A 19350-nucleotide genomic window follows, 5' to 3' on the forward strand; every position below is an offset into this window, starting at 1 on the left:
TTTAAGGTCTTCGGCAATTCAAGCGTTTTATACCTTCTGCTATGGAGTCAATATATTGTTTAGAAGTTAAAGGGTTCAACCTTCTTAAGAATAACACTTCCTGATTATAAAAACAGTGTATCTCATGAGGCAGTAAGTTTTTAGCTAAACTTTATAAGAAATACATCAAAAGTATAAAATCAACTCCATAAGCGTCCTCTGGTAAACGGTTACCAAGAACAACTTAAAGAAACTCATTTAAATGTAAGAAGGACAGATGAAAAAGCTGTAATATTGAGCAAAATGACAAATTCATAGGAGCAAATCAAAATGAGAGCCCTGCTTTATAATATACGTGCAAAAAGTCAAATTTCCCAAGACACTGGCCAGTACAGTGAAAATACTCAGCCAGGGTTTGTTCCCCACACCAAGTTTAGTTTTTCTCTAATGCCTCCCAGCCCGACACACACTGTGCTTGCTGCTCCACTACACTCTACTTTCACCCCATTCTCCTAGGTCCTCAGAGCTGGAGATCTCAGGGCTTCAATTCCACCTTTGCATCGAGGAACAGCTGTTCTTTCTGCATGTGCCAGTGTATAAGCCTAGGCCTGGGTGTTGGAAAGCAATCATTTAATAATGAAAGATAAAAGACTTAACAACCTGGATTACATAGAAATGATTCAGGGCATCAGTGATATAAAATCATTTCTGGTTTGGACAGGCTAGCAACATTAGGAAATTGTTGCTTCCAAATTCAGGCTGAAGTATACATCAGAAGATTCACCCCCTCAGTGTGGAAATGCCACCCTGGATTTGAAATCTGGGTCAAAGTAGCTCATGGTATACAGCATAGGTATCTGCAAAGTGGTTCCTGGTGACCAGAACATCATCCTTAAATATGCAGGACCATACAGAGTGAAAGAACATCTTGGTTGAACTAGAAACGGTACCCTCAATCAAATGTCAATATTTAAACTTCTGAAACATGAACTGAAACTGCAGAAGAAGAAATGAAATATATTTTGAAAAAGAAAAGGAAAGTGAAAAAGCATGAGAAATAGGCAACTTTATGAAGGTTTCCAAGCTTTTTATGCTTCATCATTTAAGCCGTAGTCCATGTCTATTCCTACTCTCCAATGGTTTACAAAAAGCATGTGGGTTAATTCACACTAAGGAACTGGTAGCAAAAGAAATGGCACACATGTAGTTAATATCACCTTATTAAGACCAGGGACTATGTCCATTACCGAACTCATGATACAGACCTCAACAAATAAATAAAACTGATTTATACAGAAAGGGATACACCCAGATTTTCAGATACACAGCAAATAACTTAGATTTCAGGAATTCATTTTCTATGAAGTGGAAAGGTTATTCTGCCTTTAATCTATGAGACCATGGCACAGTCTACAAACATGCCATCTGGAATTTACTGCAATGTGTATTAGATGGAAATAGTGTAGTACATCGTGAAATAATTGAAGCCAGAGGAAGAGCAGTTCAAAAGATTCCTCTGTGCTCCTTTTCCCAAGACTGGGCTTACAAGTTTGCACCTCTTCTCAGCTACTCTTCTTATTAAATCCCATTTAATTTCAAACATAAAGACCAAACAAAAACTCTCTGGTGCAACACTTGTATTTTTTTCCCACAAGAGAAGCAGAAAAGGTAAGACTGCTGCCAAGAAAGCAAGGTCGTTCCGCATTTACTGGTAACCACATCTGAACCAGGACAGAGAAGTTGATCTGTGAGGCTTTCACATTTGTTTCAGAGGAACTTCAAGCCCTGCTTTGGAAACACAGCAGCAGCTTCACACTCTTGTTTTATTCTTTGTGTTATATCTGGTGCAGTCATCTTTCAAAATGAGAAGGAAGCTGTCACCCCCGCGCCAACCCCCTACAAAGGGAAGACATGCACACAGCAGACTTCTTTTCTAGTGCTAGTGAAGGCTTTTTCAGAGCCAACTGGGGGTTGTGGCTGAGAGTTGGCCAGGACTGTGTGGTCTATGATCATGAAATATGATTTTTTCTAGCAAATAAACTGCCTTTAGCCATTCCTGCTCAGTCTCATTTGTCAGTTACACATCCTCTACCAGATCCCTTTAAGGCCTGGTATATCTCAGAGCTAGTCCTGGACTAAGTTTTTCTGCTTCACTCTATCCTCATTCCTATGTGATCTCATCGTCTTCCATGGCTTCAGATACATCCTCGTGCCAACGACACCCACAGTCATACCTCAGCCCTGACCCCTCTTCCGGACTCACTTTGCAAACACATTCAAGGTTTTTCTTTTCCTTGGTGATTTTGCAGGCATCTCAAATGTACCATGTCCAAAACTGAATCCTTGCTTCCTTCCTGCCCCCAAAGTACTCCTCCTCCATTCTTTACTATCTTCACTAATAGCATCCTTTCCATCCCTTCGCTCAAGTCAGAGACCTGGAGTCACCCCCCATACCATCCTCTGCCTTATGCACTCTGTTACCAAGTTCTTTTCATTCTGCCTTCGTCAGTTCTCTAAGTTCTCCCCACTTCCCTCCGTCTCCACATACATCAACCTAGTTTATGCCCCTTTCCAATCTCTTCCCTCATAGTAGCCAGAATTTTTTAAACTGTAAATTAGAAAATGATACTCCGTTTACATTCTTTGCTAACCATCACATTTTCTTGTTACTGAAATTCCCATCATTTGCCTACATTTTTAATGTCTGCTTCTCCTTACTAGAATTTAAGCTTTTTGAGAGTAGAGACTGTATATCTTGCTCACCATATATTCCCTGGGTCTACAAGGGTGCCTGGTACATGGTGCTTCTGAAAGAAACAGAATCAATTTCCCCCTTCTCTTCACTGTATTTAATACTTCTCCATGAAAACATGCTGACCTGCAAGATGAGAGTTTTAAATACATATATGGGTGTTTTTTCAGGGAGTTTACTTTAAAAGCTAGAAAAACAGATACTTGTTTTATGTAGCTAAATATGTGGTTTTCTTCTCCTTAAGTGCACTCCAGAGTATGGTTTCTCTTACAGCCATCAATCAGCTCTTTTAAAGCGGGAAGACTTGTTATGCACAATGAGAAAACATCAGAGGACAATAACACAAATATTTAGTGTAAAAGGGTGCAATGGTTTTGACTGAGACAAAAAAAGAAGATAAAACACAAGCCCACTTCTATTTCTGATTGGATTTATGATTAAACACGTAATGAAGGGATGGACCAAAGGTATCATATGTCCTAGGAAGCAACCAAGATGCGACTAGATGTTCTCAAGGAGAAAGTGCTGCAAGTATTTATCCAATGTTTTACCTACTAGGATGAATCACTTGTGTTTGAAAATAAACAAGTACATTGTTGACTAATGAAAAATAAGGCCATATGTTAAAAATAAACAAAAGATTATTACTATATTAAAACTATTTGAGTGTTTTATAGAAATTGCTGTAAATGTTATTTTCCACCTACTTATCTTTCTGTCCTTCCCCTCAGTCTCTATATCTCCTTTTCTTTTTTTTTTTTTTTGACTTAATCGTATGGTCCATTCAGCAGTGTTTGCTGAAAAGCAAATAGATATTCAGAGAATCCTGGCTTTAGCATCAACAATTATAAACCTAGAGATAAACAGTTATGGTAAAATACAGACCCCTGCATACATTTTTTTAAAAAAGTGTTCACAAGGTAAAAACAAAGCACTATTATAGTTTTAACCAATGAAAAACTATAGTTTATGAAATTAACTAAAATTCCACATAACATTACTCCGAGTCATTTCTTTACAACCTTATCAGCAAATACATAATTTCTTCACCAAATTTGTTATATCTGGAACTTTTAAACGGTGACTGCAAATGTACATTTATGTCACTGCTAATTCTTGCCTAGTTAAAATTTTAAAATTTGATCAAGTGGGCCCAGTATTAGAAAGGATGAAAAAGAAAACTAATTTGCAGAGTGTATATGATAGCCATGGCATGTTAATAGAAGTTCTTTAGACAAATATATAAAACCCTATCTCTCTTGCATCTGAGTAACTCCAAATCTACATAGGGCTTAACAAAAAAGGCAGCTTTGGGATAAGCAAACGGCCATAGCCAATGGCAAACACTGTCGCCAGTCAACAGGCTGAGAGCTGACCTCCCTACACTGGGATTTTGTAGTGCTCCAGGAAAACAAGGAACAGTTGGAGTGGCTGGAGCACCTCCACATCCCAAAATCCCAAAGTGGGAAATTCAACAGGATGGAGAAGAAACAGCAAGTAAAAAGAAAAAGAGGGCGCAGGGGAGGGGAGGAGGACCACAGCAGAAGCAGCAGAGATCCCAACTGTGCGGGGGCTGCCCTGGAAGGGTCAGCACTGACCACAGCAGCCAGCTGGACTCAACCTCATTCAGAGAGAAAAGACAAGTGCCAGGTACCTTAACCCAAAGGTTGGCCTTAGGTGACACAGATGGAGGCCCGTGCACAAAAGAACACAGTCTTGAAAGAATCGATGTATCTGGGATCCTCAATCTGATACTGAATGCAGACTTCGGTGTGTGTGAATTTTCCTGACACCAGGTAGTTAAAAACCAATGGTATGCACCATCGCAGTGACAAGCTAACTCATTCATTGCGTGATACCTATTGCTTCCACAAAGTACATGCTCACTTTACAAGGCAACATAATAAAAAAGGCAAATGGAAGGAAAAAGAGGTGACTTTAAAATGGGCCAATAAAGAAAAAATATCAGTGAGTGGCTTTCCAATGACATACTAGGAATTGTAAAGCATCCTCCTCCAGATTCTTCTCATTGCCTTAACTTAGCTATTTGACAACTCTGAGTGGTAGAAAACTGACAGTATTGCAAATGGCTCTATCCATAGAGAAACACGTGTCTGGTGGAGGTGCAACTGATTTCTCATTTTCTTGTTTGTTGCACGTGGAAATCTCCTTTGAACCAATTATGAGTTTACTGATTTCATCATTAATTAATAAGGAATATCCTTACATGTACACTTTGTATTTGTATGAGAGTCATGAGTGTTTACCTTCTTAAAACATACCCCTTAACATATATTAAAGTTTAAGAAGTGTAGTACAAGCTTCTGGAGAATTAGTACACACTTCCTGTGGCAACTTATTCCCTCAGGATCCTGGAAAAGAAGAGTTTACTTATAAAAGTCCAAATATTCTGTATCTAATAGTTCCAAGTATTGCCATACTGCCCTGGGATATTACTGAAACTCTGTTTCCCCATCTATAATGAGACTAATGATCCTCACCTCTTGGAGTTGTTCCAAAGATAAATGAACACGGACCACATAGAACATGTCTCATACAATACCTGGCACAGAACAGCCTTCTCCATAGGTTTGTTTAAAGAACTCAACAACTTAGACTTCAAATACATTCTGATGGTCTTTTGTACTGAATCACATTTGGTCAAAATTTATCAGCTCCTTCTGGAAGTAATATGGAGCTGCGAAATGCAAAACACCAGATGGTTGTGTGAAAACAGGGACCTCACACAGTTCAGTTGGTAAGGAGCTGTATTTCCTTTTCCACGATGACATTTTTGAAAAATCTAATACATATTAAAACTTTACCAGGGAATTTCTCTCTCTCTTTTTTAAAGGTGTTAAATCTCTTGTTAGCAGTAAATTCAGTCCTACAGGGACTTTGATAGGTAGTGTAAGGTTATTTTGTCTCGAGAAAATTGGACAACAGAATTAAAGGCTACTACAAAAAGACAGAAGGAGAAACAGTGTCAACATCCAAGCAAAACTGTGCAATAGAAGCAAGATGTAAAGGAAATGGGCCAAAGATAAAGTTGAAGTGAAAATCCACAGCAGCCAACAAGATCACTCCAGTCTCATTTTCTCACCCAGTTTCGGAAGCCTCCCAGTGAACCCAAGGCAGGGCAAGAAAGCAAGTAAGAAAAGCATGGGTGAAAAGAAAAGGCCCAAGGCCAAGAGTCCTGAGTTGTAAAGTTGGCTCTATTTAATTTCTCGGAAACTCAGTTTTCTCATCTGCTAAGTGGGGCATCATTTCAGCTTAAGTGAAATTTGTTGAGGTATACATCTGAAAACACCCAGCAGTGTGCTAGGCTGCTGCCACAGCGCAAATGCACCCGGAGTTTTGCTTCCTCATTTCGTATCATTTGAAATGGAGGAGCAGGGACTCAGACCAAATATTTGTACACACTCTGTTCTTTCTACCCGTTTCTCCTCCTATTCCAAATTTGTGGAAATTTGTCTTCAGTGAGTGAAGACAAGGTAGTGAGTGTGAAACACACATCTTTATTTAGTGCAGGGGGTGGGGGGGCAGTGGAATATAAGTGTTGTGGTTAAGGCAATCATAGAGTTTGTCATCTAAATGCAACACTTCTGAAAAGAGTACTATTAGTAATTACACCCTGACAACAGGTCTGTGACTATCCTAGGTAAATGTAAGCAATTACTAAGAGAAATTATGTCCTAAATAAAACACTATGAAGCCTTTCCCTGTGTGATCTCAAGACTATTTTTGTTGCGTTAATTATGTAATTTCTTCATGATTTTGAGTCTCTGATTCCCATGGCTTAGTTTTGTGATGACTTGAAATTGAAAAATGTCATTTATGAGTCTTAACTCCTTTAACTTTCTATTAGACTCCATCTCTGCTCTTTTCTGTCACTTTGCTCCAGGAACCTTATGATGCCTCGACTGCTTCCTTTCTGCATGGCACAAGCTCTCAGAAGAGCTCAATTATGCCAGGACTGGAGGAAAGCTTCGTGACATTTGTATGAAGTGGTATTGTTGGACCCCAAGGAATGTCAGTCTGCTAAATATTAGGACAAGGTTACAGGAACAGAAACAAGTTATGTGGTTCCCCAAAGTCAGAGTACGAGGTTTACAGTCATGAGACCCAGAATCTACCCCGAACCTACAGTTATCTTACTCAAACCTAACAACCACCCCAAGAGGGAGGTTATTAGTATCCCCATTTTAAAGATAAGGCAACTGATGCCCTGAGAAATTAAGTTACTTTCTTAAGGCCATAGGTCAATAAGTGGAAGAGATGAACTTGAGCTTTGATATGTTCAACTCCAAACTATTCTCTTAAAAATTTCATTATACTACATGAGCTTTAAAAAAAGCAGCTTCCTTTGAAGGTATGGGAAGACCTAATAATATTCAACTAAGTGAAGTAAAGAAAGTAAAGAAATAAAGAGACCAGGTCTCCCTGGGGGAGAAAATTAGTTCCATAAGGTAGATCAATGCAGCTGGGCTTGAAATAGTCTATATTTCCAGGGAGAAAGCTGAGTAGTTTTAAAACATTTGAAAATATAATCTAAAATACAAAAAAGTGCTTTAGTTGTTCAAAAGCCAGAATGTAAATATATAAAGTAAAAAGTCTCTTTCTTAGCTTTACCACCCTACTTCCAAGAGGTTATCAACTGTTCTTAGAATTTTGGTGTCCTTTCAGAGTCAGTATTTTTGTTTTTTCTTGCATTGATAAGTATATATATGAGTAGATACTGAGCAGTGTAAGTCTTAAAGTCTTAAAAAATACAACTTTGAGTGATGAGAGACTTTAAGTGTCCATAATTCCATGCATGCTTCTGACATAAAATGATGAGATGCTAGAGCCACATAGCTATTATCTTTGTCTGTTGCCTTGATGCAATAGCAATGAGAGCTCTTCAGTGAGTGAAGACAAGGTAGTGAGTGTGAAACACACATCTTTATTTAGTGCAGGGGGCGGGGGGGGCGGTGGAATATAAGTGTTATGGTTAAGGCAATCATAGAGTTTATCATCTAAACGCAACACTTCTGAAAAGAGTACTATTACTAATTACACCCTGACAACAGGTCTGTGACTATCCTAGGTAAATGTAAGCAATTACTAAAGACTATTTAAATATTTAAGCATGGAAGACACTCAAGAATAAATAAGAAAGGGTCAAAAGTAAGGATTACCCAAATATTTAGGACAGGAGCACTAGCCAACATTTTTTCCTAAATTACTTTAACAACAAAAAACTAGTTCTTCAAGAAGTTCAGAGCCTTGGGGCGGGGGTAAATCTCTCTAGTCAAATAAGTTGGGGAAACAGTGTATACTAAGGTCCCCTTTGAAATGCACAAAATGACAATAATATTAAAGGTCCTGAACATCAGCACAGTCAAGGGACATTTTGACTTCACCTACCTAGTTTCCCACAGAGGACCCATTAAAAGATTTGTAGAATAAGGTCAGTAGAAAATTACTGGCTAACAAATGACTTAGGTTTTTGCTATCCCTCTGGAATGGATTCAGAATTGTCTCGTGCACATAGGTGAGGACAAGCCCGGCAGTCAGGCAAAGCTAGGCACAGCGCTGACGGTGAACCCTGCTCCAGAGTCACACTGTCTGGGTCAGAAGCTTGGCTTTCCCACTGAGGGCCTGTGTCCCTGTGGCAAATTACCTAATCTCTCCATGCCTCAGTTTCCCCATGTGCAAATGGGGATATTTAAAGTATTTACAAAGATTAAACTAAAATAATCCATATGAAATGCTATGGATTAGATAGTGCCAGATGTAAAATAATTGGGTTGATTTCTATAAAAAATTATTATTGTCATTAATATTGCTGTGATTATTTAGGTAGATATTGTTATAGTCCTGATGCTTTGGGGTGACTCAGTCTTGTGATCATGTTTCATGAAGTAGCAGTGAGGGGAGAAGAGAGTACATTAACCCAAAGACGTGAATCATTCAACAAAACTTCTGTTGAGTATGTATCAGGTACTGTGGTTTCAAAGATAAATAACACTATCCCTTGTCTCCAGGCATTGTGTGACACCAGGGGGTGGGGGGCAAGTGAGCACACAGCTCGCCAGAATGCAAAATGCAATGGTGGCAGAAAGACAGAACATTCATTTTGCTACATGGATAGAGGGCGTCAAGGTTTGAAGGAGGTTTCAAAAAAGGAGACTGACCCAAGAAATGGACCTTGAAAAAAAAAAAAAGGATTCTGCCTCACAGAAATAAATGTGATTGCATTCCAGAGCTGACCTACGGAATTCCTACTGGCTGGCGAGAGGCTACAAATTCTGCTCAGCGGTGTATCTCTAGGTCAGACACCCAAGGATGCGTGTGGGATCTATGGATTTTAGAAAAAGTTTAAACACAAACATGTATAAGGTTGTCAAGGCCCAGGAAAATTCATTACGAAGGTGCTTCGTGTTCCCGAGGGTATTAGCAGGGAGAGGACAGGCAGAGCAGACATGGGGTAGCATTCTTCAGGACATGGGCCGTCTGCATCAGAGGGGCCTGGAGGCTGCTGACAAATACAGACGGCGGGACCTGCATCGGAATCCCCAGGACTACAGTGTAAGAAGCTGCACTTGCAAGAGGCACCCTATGTAATTCGGCTGGAGGGCTCCAGCAGCTCTGAGGTGTCCTCCTAGAAGGCTGTACTTTAAAATTCTCAAATAGTCCATGCTTTTGAGTAGACTTTGGCCACGGAGGCAAGCTGCAAGTGGACTAGGAACAGATTTGGTTCCCTCTCAAATTTTCTTCATTAAAAAAGTAGATGTGAGCTTCTGCACAGAATCCAGAGAAAACGATTTAGACTATAGCTTATTATATTAAAGCCTCAGAGAATTTTGATAATGTATACAAGAGAATAAAAAAGTTAAGTCTCTTTTACATGGCACTTTAACCAAAATTTAAACAGGGCCTCGCTCTGTCACTGGGCCTTCAATTAAAAAAAATATATCCTATAAACATTTATATAAAACTGAATTTAGTGAACTATCTTTTTTCTTTTTTAATTAAATGAACTCTCCCTTATTTATTATGTTGGTTAGGATATGTTATGGTTTTCCTAAAGACTTTTCAATGAAGCTGTGATTTATTTACCCATTTTCTTGAGGACATGAAGCCTCTCCACTGTTGATATAACCCAAATTACATGAGGATGCAGAGGCAAAGCCACTAAATAAGCTCCATGATTTTCTATACTTTTCCACTCCCAGTGTTTTTATCCTGCCAGAGGCCCTAGCTTCTGATGAATATTTATATTCACGCAGTGCTCAGAAAACCAGTAACAGATTTTAAAATCCAGCACACTGAGGTGCAGTTTAGTTACCGAACCAGCCCCTAAAACTGGCACCAGTGCTCAATACCCTTTCCACTCTCACCAGGTGGCTCCTGGCCACAGAACAAGGACAACGAAATACAGCTGACACTGTGCAGAAATCTATAGCTTGCAAAATATTTTCATTAACTTGAAAGGGCTCGTTCTGGTTTGACCCTCTTACTATTGTACAATACTTAACGCTGTGCGAGCCAGATGAGAGAACTGAGGCTCAGCAATCAGTGACTGTGTAATGGCACATCACCAGTGGCAGAGCTAAGGTACCCTGCTGCCCTGATGACCGCTCTATAAGAAGAGTGAAATTAAGATAGATAGTGTTCACGGTTTATGAATTTTCTATCAAATGCCTAGATGCCACTTAGCCAGCTGCAGAATCCCACTTCTTAGAGTTTGTCTGCTCCTCAGGGTAAGCAACTCATTGAACCAAAAAAAGAAGGATCACAGGCCTTACACATCACAAAATAGACACTAAAGAAAAGCTACACATCTCTTTCTCTTTTTCCTCCATCACTGCCTGAAAAAGCCCTGCTCATCCTTTGAACGCCACCTTTTCCAAGATGCTTTTCCAAATCCAATGGCAGAATGACCTCTCCAAATCCAAAGAGGAATAAATCTCTACTTTTAACATGCATTTCTGCCTTGTGGGAGAGTTACATTCCTATCTTACCTTACCTGATTATGATTTTTGACAGCTAAGGTACCATGTCCATTCACCTCTGTACTCTTCAAAGTGTTTAACAGGTGTACTCCGACTAGCATGCAGTGAACTAAAACATCCCAATTTTCTAATCTGCCTCCATGAAACCCATCACTATTTTTTTTTTTACAGAAATTCATGCAAATGTAGTATGAAGTCAATTCAGCTCTATATACTAGAGCTTAACAAATGAACTCACTTCTACTCCATGAACAAAAACATAGCCTTACATGTGGGATGTAAAATACTTTTTGTTTCAAAGGAATGGAATCTATATAAAAGATACGCCTTTTCTTTTTTTGTCTACTGCTTTTCTCCCTGCCCTTTGCCAAAACACACAGAATAACCAGCCATTTTTGTGTGGAGAAGTGACCATATTTAGCTAACTCAATCACTAGAGCAAATGTTCTGGAATCATCCATGCAAATATCCCAAACCCATCTGTTTGAGTATTTTGGGAGTGGTAACCTCTTGGCCTCAGTTTAGGCATTTCTCAACTATGCATCTTGGCACAGCCTCCCAACATTCTTGTCAAAACCTTTCCCCGATAACTATATTAAAATATTAAGCTAGTCATGCATTTTATCACCATGTCAATGTCCTAGAGGCTAGATCCTGTTCAAGGTAAGCAAATAGTCAGATGGGATCTGCTGGGTCTTATTAAAGTAAATAGTCTCATTCCAAGAATCAAGATACACTGACACTCTGAAATTCTAGAATAAGCCCCTGGAAAAAAACCCAGAGGGTTACTGTTGAGGAGCACTGTTGCTCACTGCTGGGTATTTACACGGTGGCACTTCTCTGGCAAGCGGTTTCCACCCCTTTCTAACCTTTTCTCTTGGCTCCTAATGCTCCGGTATCCCTGTTTTATTAAGATCAGGAGATCTTGCAGAGGTTGTAACCAGGACATCCCATCATATGGCCTGCACAGTGTTATTCTGTTCTAAAAATTAGTGATTGTTTAGAAAATTGGGAAATTGAACCTCGAAATCTGTTTCTGATCTTCTTTGAAATATTTTATAAGATCTGACCAAAATGGGCCCGCATTCCTACATGGCAACAACTGTCTTGAGGTAAACAGTGGCTGACCCTTTAGCAGGAGACCATACTCTGCAGTTTACCACAAGCCCTCCCTAGCCGTCTTCTAACATTTACATCCATTTCCTGGCTCTGCGACTATATTTCAGAGCCAATCTACAGAACTACTATTGGCTAGTTAGGAACTAGAATTTCTGCCCATCAGTGTACCTGTATGCCAGAAAGCAAAGTGTATGTGTGAATCTTATGGATCTTAGAAATAATTTAAACATAAATTATGTATAGCCAGTGAGACTCTATGGAGGATCTGTTGGGGGAATTGGTAGGAAGGTTAATAATAATGATTTCTTCTTGTAACACTTGTTATTTAGTCACAGACTTTAGAAAGCTACATTTGGGCACCAAAATCTGCCCCTTCTGTCTATACGTGTTAACTGAGTCACAGACAGGTGGTAAATTACAAAAATTTATTAAGATCCTGCAGAAAGAACTTGGCTTTTCCATACCAGTCTGGAGCTCTATTAAGTAAATAGACTTCTAGCAGACAAGCCTTCCCTGAGCCGTTCATTCATTCACTCAACGCATTTTTACTGAGCACCTACTGTGTGCCAGACAAAGTGTCTGCTCTTGAGAAGCAGAGATTCTAGTAGAGGGAGATCTAAAACATAAACAGGCATGTAAAAAAATGTAAGCTGTGACAAGGGCTAGAAGAAAAATGAGTGAGTGAGTGAAGAAAAATGAGTGAGTGAGTGAGAGAGAGAGAGAGAGAGAGGGAGAGTGTGTGTGTGTGTGTGTTTTCAGAAAGAGTAAAAGGGAATGGTGGAGTTGAGGAAGGGAAGCTTTGCTGTTTTATCCAGGGTAGTGGGGGAAGACCTTTCTGAAAAGAGGACAGTTCAGCAGAGATGTGACGGAAGTAAGGGAGAGCCATCTTCGGTAAAATCCCAGCCATTCCCTCCTAGCCCTTCCCAAATATCAGCTCTTCCATGAAGCCTTTACTGACTAATTCAGTCAGAAATGTTTTGCCCTTCTCTGTTATTGACAAGTGCTTTGTATCATATTTATTTGTTTCCATTTTCCCTGAAAGTAAAATCCTTGGGACAGGTTACAATTTATTATTTATTTCTTGCCAAAATAAGTGTTCAATTAATCTTTATCTGATAGATTAAAAATATTCATAGGTCCTTTTGAGTGTACAGAAAGATACAGAGTAATATTTTTTAATAAGACACAAGCAAAATAGGAGACTATAAATAAATTATGTTACTATTAATTATCATATCTCAAATGCTCTTACTTAAGATACGAATATTCCAATGTAGTCCTGTGGAGAATGCTTATTCTAAACGAGTCAATTCATAACTAAAGATAGTCATCCAAAAAAACAAATCATCTCTTGAAAACATTTGGAACTGGTAGGAATTACTGTAAAATCCACACTCTGAAGAGATAATAAGATAGTTCTGTTCCTAAGATAGATGTTGTTTTTTAAAGATTAAAAAGGGCATGTTTTATTTTAATTTTTTTATTTGTTGATTTTAGAGAGAGAGAGAAAAGAGGGGGGAAGGGGAGGGGGGGAGAGAGAGAGAGAGAAAGAGATAGAGAAATCAATTTGTTGTTCTACTTATCCATACATTCATTGGTTGATTCTTGCATGTGCCCTGGGCAGAGATCAAACCCATAGCCTTGGCATTTTGGAATGATGCTATGATGTTCTAACCAACTGAGCTACCTGGCCAGGGCAAAAAAGGGCTTGTTTTAAAGGATTAATTCATAAAAAACTGGAAATATTAAAAAGGGATAAATTCTACCTTTCTTTGCTAGTTAGTTAAGAAAGAAAAAGCTGAAGATTAAGTTGGGATATAATATAAAATCTCAAGTTTTATATGTCACCCTCATTGAAATTGGCTAATTTAAGTTAAATTCAGTATTAAAAATAATAAGGTCCCCAAGAACCATAAAGAGAAATAGTTTGTTAAAATAATTGTAATCCTTTGGTGTTGATGACATATACTTGATATATTAAACTCATTTTTCAGTTAAAGAAAATAACTAAAAAGGCCATTATAGTCATTCTCTTGTGAGAACTGAAAAATGTTTCCCTAAATATATTAACTTGCTGTCTTGGAGATGGATTATCTCCCTAATGGTAGATATTTGGGTAAAATAAACTTTGGCAACTAACATAATGGATCGATTTTATGACTAGTTGCCAAATAACAACAAAATAAATCACTTCTCTAAAATACTGTGGCAGCCTCCACCTTCTTGTAGCTTTGTCTTTTCATCCACTCACTCAGCACTCCAGAATTAAAGCCGCCATTCCACCTCTCACCATTTCTATTACCAGGCCTATTTTTAGAGATGGAAGAAGCCATGCGGACCTCAAAGGCTCCAAGGTTAATTTGAGGTCACAATGTGACTCCCATTAACTCCTCCTGCTCACTGGCTTCCCTGTGAACGCTGCTTTACGTTGGGATTATCAAAATTACAAACAGTACTTCCTCCATTTAAAACCGAGCTGCCAACACATTTTGGTTGGACCCAATAATGTTTTTTTCTTTTTAAAATTTAGGTAAAATTCATATAACAGTTACCCTGTAACCATTTTACAAGTGTACATTCAAAAATGTTTATTATATACAAAATGTCATGTATCACCATATCTAACTTCCTAACATTTTCATCACCTCAAAAATAAGTCCTCATAATGCTTTAATTATTTTTTGTAATTAATAAAAAACATGTAAAAGTTGGGAGCAGTGACATAAAAATTCACATTTCCAGCTTTCCAAGATAAATGACCTGGCAACACTCGTCAGGATGACAGGAGAGAAATGGGGCGTCTCCAACATACCATCTGGCAACGTGCCTGCAGGGGCCAGAAAATTACCCAACGCTTGAGTTAGCTGCCCCCGCTCTACACAATCAGAGGCTCAAACCATTCTGAGTCATCTTCAGGGAGCCTTGGGTGTGACTCCCGCGGTGACTCTATAGGCTAAGGTCCCCTGTCCGCCTGGCTGCCAATCAGGCTGAGCCAGATGGCTTCCTAGCTCTGATTCTCCAACACATCTCTTAGCTCCCACCGATCTCTTCACTCACTTTTCCCTCAAAATGCACTGTGTTTTCCACCCCAAGATCATTGCTGAAATCTCTCTCCATCCAAAAAGCTACCCTGTATCTACCTGAGCAACATTCTAAACTCTTGTCCCTTTGGTACTGCTGCCATGGCTTGCCGTTGTTGCCTACTTGCTATATGTATTTTATTTTCCTATGGTTACATAATAAATTTTTTTAAAAAAAATAAATTTGTTTTAACAGGAAACTATATGAATGGAAACTGGTACTATTCTCCTAAGTATATCATAATCATAAAAACCATCTAAAAATTTAAATAACTGATTCAATGAGAAAAAAATTCCCAGTACTATTTGTTTCTAGCCAGATATTGTTGCCTGCCAAAAGCCATGAGCCCCACGTCGACCTGCATAGTACAAAAGGAGGCGCGTCTCTATGAGTAAGAGGGCAAAAGTCATACAGCCCCACACGCAGGCGTTCTCTGTGAATGATGCAAAGTATTCCAAAGGAACTGAAAAGGGACCAATCTTCTCATTTTGTGATTGAAGATGATTTAACACTAGTGCTGGGGCCTCCTAAAATCCTTTGTTGTACCACCACCAATGGCACATGCCTCATACTTTGGGAAACAACTGCATGCCCCTCTCTTCCAAAGCTTCCTGCCAATGCCATGCAGCTCAGTTTTACCTCAAATATCTCAGCCACAGACAGCCCTTCCTGTACCTCTCTAACCAATGTGGCATTGCCCTGGCACGTATGTCCTTATGTGCATGTCTGATCTGTCCTCCAGAATGAAAACTCTTCAAGGACAGAGGCGGATCCTTCACACTGCATGGCCTTCTCTGGTGCAGGCTCTGTGTTGCCTTATTCCTGGTCAGATCCCTGACGCATGCCTGTCCTGATATTTGTGGTGATGAATTTGGACTTTTAAAAATTCCAAACCAGTTTCTAAATAAATTGAAACATATCCCAATAGATAAAGTAAGTGATCAATATGGTAAAAGGCACAGGAATAAGTATCTTTATCTCTTGGCTCTTCCATACATTTGAGGGTGTTATACAACAACAAATATAATAGCAATAACTACTATTGGGAAGTCATTCTTGTTATGCAGAGTAAGAGCTACCCTATTTAGGGTAGTTTTTGTTTTAAAGGGAAGTAAGTCTGTCTAGCATGCTGGGAAGGGGTGGGGGTAGAAGTGTACAGAGGCTAGATTTTGTTTCTGGGGGTGGACAAATGGGCTGAGCACTTTCTACAATAAGTCCAAGTGTCATTCATGCCTAGGAAGAATCAGTGCACACGATCAGGGTCAATTTGGTAAAGAGACACAGGACAAAGATCTCCCTAAGTAAATAAGGGCAGTTTTAACTATTATTGTTGTAAAATATTAGGAGGCAATTTATGATGGCCAATTTATACTTTTAAGGTATCGAGACTAATCTAAAAGACTGGAGGCCCTATAAGAGCTAAAAACATGGGGCACTGATGCTTGTTTTATAAGGCTAGGAATATAGTTTCATCGGGTGAAATGATTAGCAAGGTTTATGGTCCTGTCTTTATTCCTAAGAAATATTACTAATATCTGTAGCAGATCTTTTATATTAAGTTCTTGATAAATAACAGAACCTCCAATTAAAACAACGTTTCTACGGAAAAAGACAACCTATTTTATTGAAATTTTCTTTTTCATATGATTTCTACTGTTCTCATTGCTGCAAAAGGCAGAAGATACCTTAGAAAAATAATACTGAATTTATCTCTAAAATGCGAGACAATGTATTTATAAAAAATACATGCTAAGGAAAAAGATAGATTAAATGTTTAGAATGTATGATTTAAGTCAGTTTCTAAATCTGAAAATTAAATGTGCCCTCCTGAAGGAATATTCCCCCCCCTTGACCTAATCTGTTAATTTTCCATTTATTCCATTCAGTCCACTCCTGCTTTGAAAAGGATGGTGAGGGAAGTTAGTGGATTTGACAAAAAGAAGGGGTTTTTTTCCCCCCTCCCATTTTCAGCACCCATCTTTTTTTTTTTTTTTTAAAGATTTCATTTATTTATTTTTAGAGAGGAGGAAAGGAGGCAGGAAGAGAAGGAGAGAAACATCAATGTGTGGTTGCCTCTTGTGCACCCCCCCTACTGGGGATCTGGCCCACAACCCAGACATGTGCCTGTCTGGGAATCGAACCAGTGACCCTTTGGTTCACAGGTCAGCACTCAATCCACTGAGCCATACCAGCCGGGGCTCAGCATCCATCTTTAATGCTATTTGCTGATCTTGGAATGAAGGAAACAGATGCTACTGTTAGACACGAAATGTCGTCTCATACACTATTTTTAAGCTGTCAGCTGTACATTAGTCTTTATATAGGCAATAAACAAATGCTTCCCTGCACCGTTATTTCCCTGAAACACACAAATACACAAATGCCAGAACTCCACCCACATTCCAGTGCAGGGAGCAGTCTATAGCAAATATCCCAAATGAATTCTGCCATATTTTCCCTGTTGATGAATCAAAATAAAATCTTTTTTTCCACTATATCCTACAGAATTAAATAACAATCATATGCCATATCACTGCTACCAATTTAAAAACTTTGCTTAAATAAATGTTTAGAGACTCTAACATCAAAAGGAATTTAATTTTTGAATAGTAAACGTCTCACATCATTTTTCTTCCGTTAAATTGGTGTTATCACAAAATAGTGCAATCTGAGATACAGGCACAAACACACACAAAAAAGGGAACCTATAGAATTCTAGGATTAAGAGACCAGGTTTCAAATGTAGTCTTCAGTAATCTCCAAGGTTTTAATGGCATCTCATAAAGTATCAAGGGGTCGGAAATTGGGTCATCTTTTCCTGAGCTGATTTACAGCTCAGTGCATTCTGATGGAGGATAAAGAATCCAAAGCATGTTAACAAAAGATGCCTAGAACTCTGGTTAGAGGCTGCTGTTGGGTCAGTAGAGGTCTTAGTAACAGCTATTCCTTTGTCTCTGGGCTCAATGAAAAATGGTGGCCCAGGCCTAGAGAGGCCAGCACTTTAGGCCCTTCTGGTCTTTGAGGCAAGTTGCTCTTTTCAGGCACCACAGAGATCATTTTGACCAGTAGGAGCTTGCCTTTATTACCGATTATTTGATTGAATTTCAGGAATGTATGTTTGTGGTTAAAGAGATTTGAGGACTTTAATTTGTTGTCAAAGTCTGATAAAGTCCATTTCTCATCTTCTAGCTATAAACTAACAAATGAAAACTGGAATTTTAGTTGTTAAAAGCCTTAAACTGGGTGTAAAGGCCTCCTTTAGCTGAAAGAGTTTTACATTTGGTTTTACCCACTGTTTCTCTGTCTCCCAATCAGGTAACAACTTTCTCTTCTCTAATTTTACTCCTGAAAATTGCTGTTTATTTCAACTAGACTTAATAGTAATAAGCTTCTTTGGGATCATCCATGCCCCAGTGGCTGGAACCCAGGAAGAACTCCACAGACATACAATTCCAACAAGTTGAAAGAGGAAGATGCTTTTGTGGGAAAACAAAAAAAAAAAAACTAGTAGGGGTGGGGGGGAAGCAAGTATTTCAAACACAAGGGTCACAAATAAAACACTCCTTTTTTCCATTGCCACACAAGATGTGCCAGGAGTGTTTCGATAATAAAGCTAGTCTGACCCAATTTGAAAGATATCTCTCCAGTGTTCTATCTCTGGGCAGATCTGTTCTAGGTAGAGCCCTCCCGTGCGTCTGCGCTGAGATTAGGCCTAACCACTGTGACTCAAAACACTGGCTAGGAGACTGAATATCACCCACGTGGCCTCCAAGGGAACCAGCGAGAAGAAGGTTCTAGCACGCCTTCTTAAATGCCACCCAGGTGCACAGTATATTCTGTATGTCCATCTTGGTTTTAGCTGACTGCTGGAACCATGGATGGCGCAACCTCCTAGTGAGTACAGTGCCCCGCTGACCTAAAACCCAGAGAGTGAAAACAGAACAAACCGGCAAACAGACAGCAAAGCCAGAGGATGGATAGATCACTACCAATCAACCTTTGGATGAACCATGGGTCTAATGAAAACAGCAAAGACGTTAATTCTGCAAAATATTTTACCCTCTGAACCATATGTCTATTCTCATACTTCACAGGTTATGAAACACTATCTGTTTCCCTACAATGTGCCCACTGTCACAAATCTACAAGAGTCTTGATCACTACTAAAGTAGAGGAGGTTAACATTTTAGATCAGGGAATCATTTCATTTAATGAAAGTCTGGCTTGTAATAAATAGCTCTCTTTTTCTCATGAAAGCCTCCTACTTTCAACAGGTATAGGGTTTTTCAGGCTCAGGATTCCCCAAATTTTCAAAAAGACTAGACATTTATCAAGCTCTAACCCAAAGCATAGCAGCGGCTCTTCCACTCTACTCTACTTTGTTCTTGAAGCAAAGGACACCGCAAGGAGGAGCCTAGG

The 19350-nt window shown here is 39.1% G+C and overlaps 1 protein-coding gene across 5 annotated transcripts in view; it reads right to left on the reverse strand.

Moving 5' to 3' along the window:
- TNFAIP8 (TNF alpha induced protein 8) overlaps positions 1-19350 on the reverse strand; it is a 113777-nt gene that overhangs the window by 1801 nt on the left and 92626 nt on the right. The gene's annotated exons all lie outside the window — the stretch shown is intronic.

Source organism: Pteronotus mesoamericanus, unplaced genomic scaffold (genome assembly GCF_021234165.1).
Source record: "Pteronotus mesoamericanus isolate MK-2021 breed Mesoamerican mustached bat unplaced genomic scaffold, CSHL_Meso_final scaffold_167, whole genome shotgun sequence".
Classification (NCBI taxonomy): domain Eukaryota; kingdom Metazoa; phylum Chordata; class Mammalia; order Chiroptera; family Mormoopidae; genus Pteronotus; species Pteronotus mesoamericanus.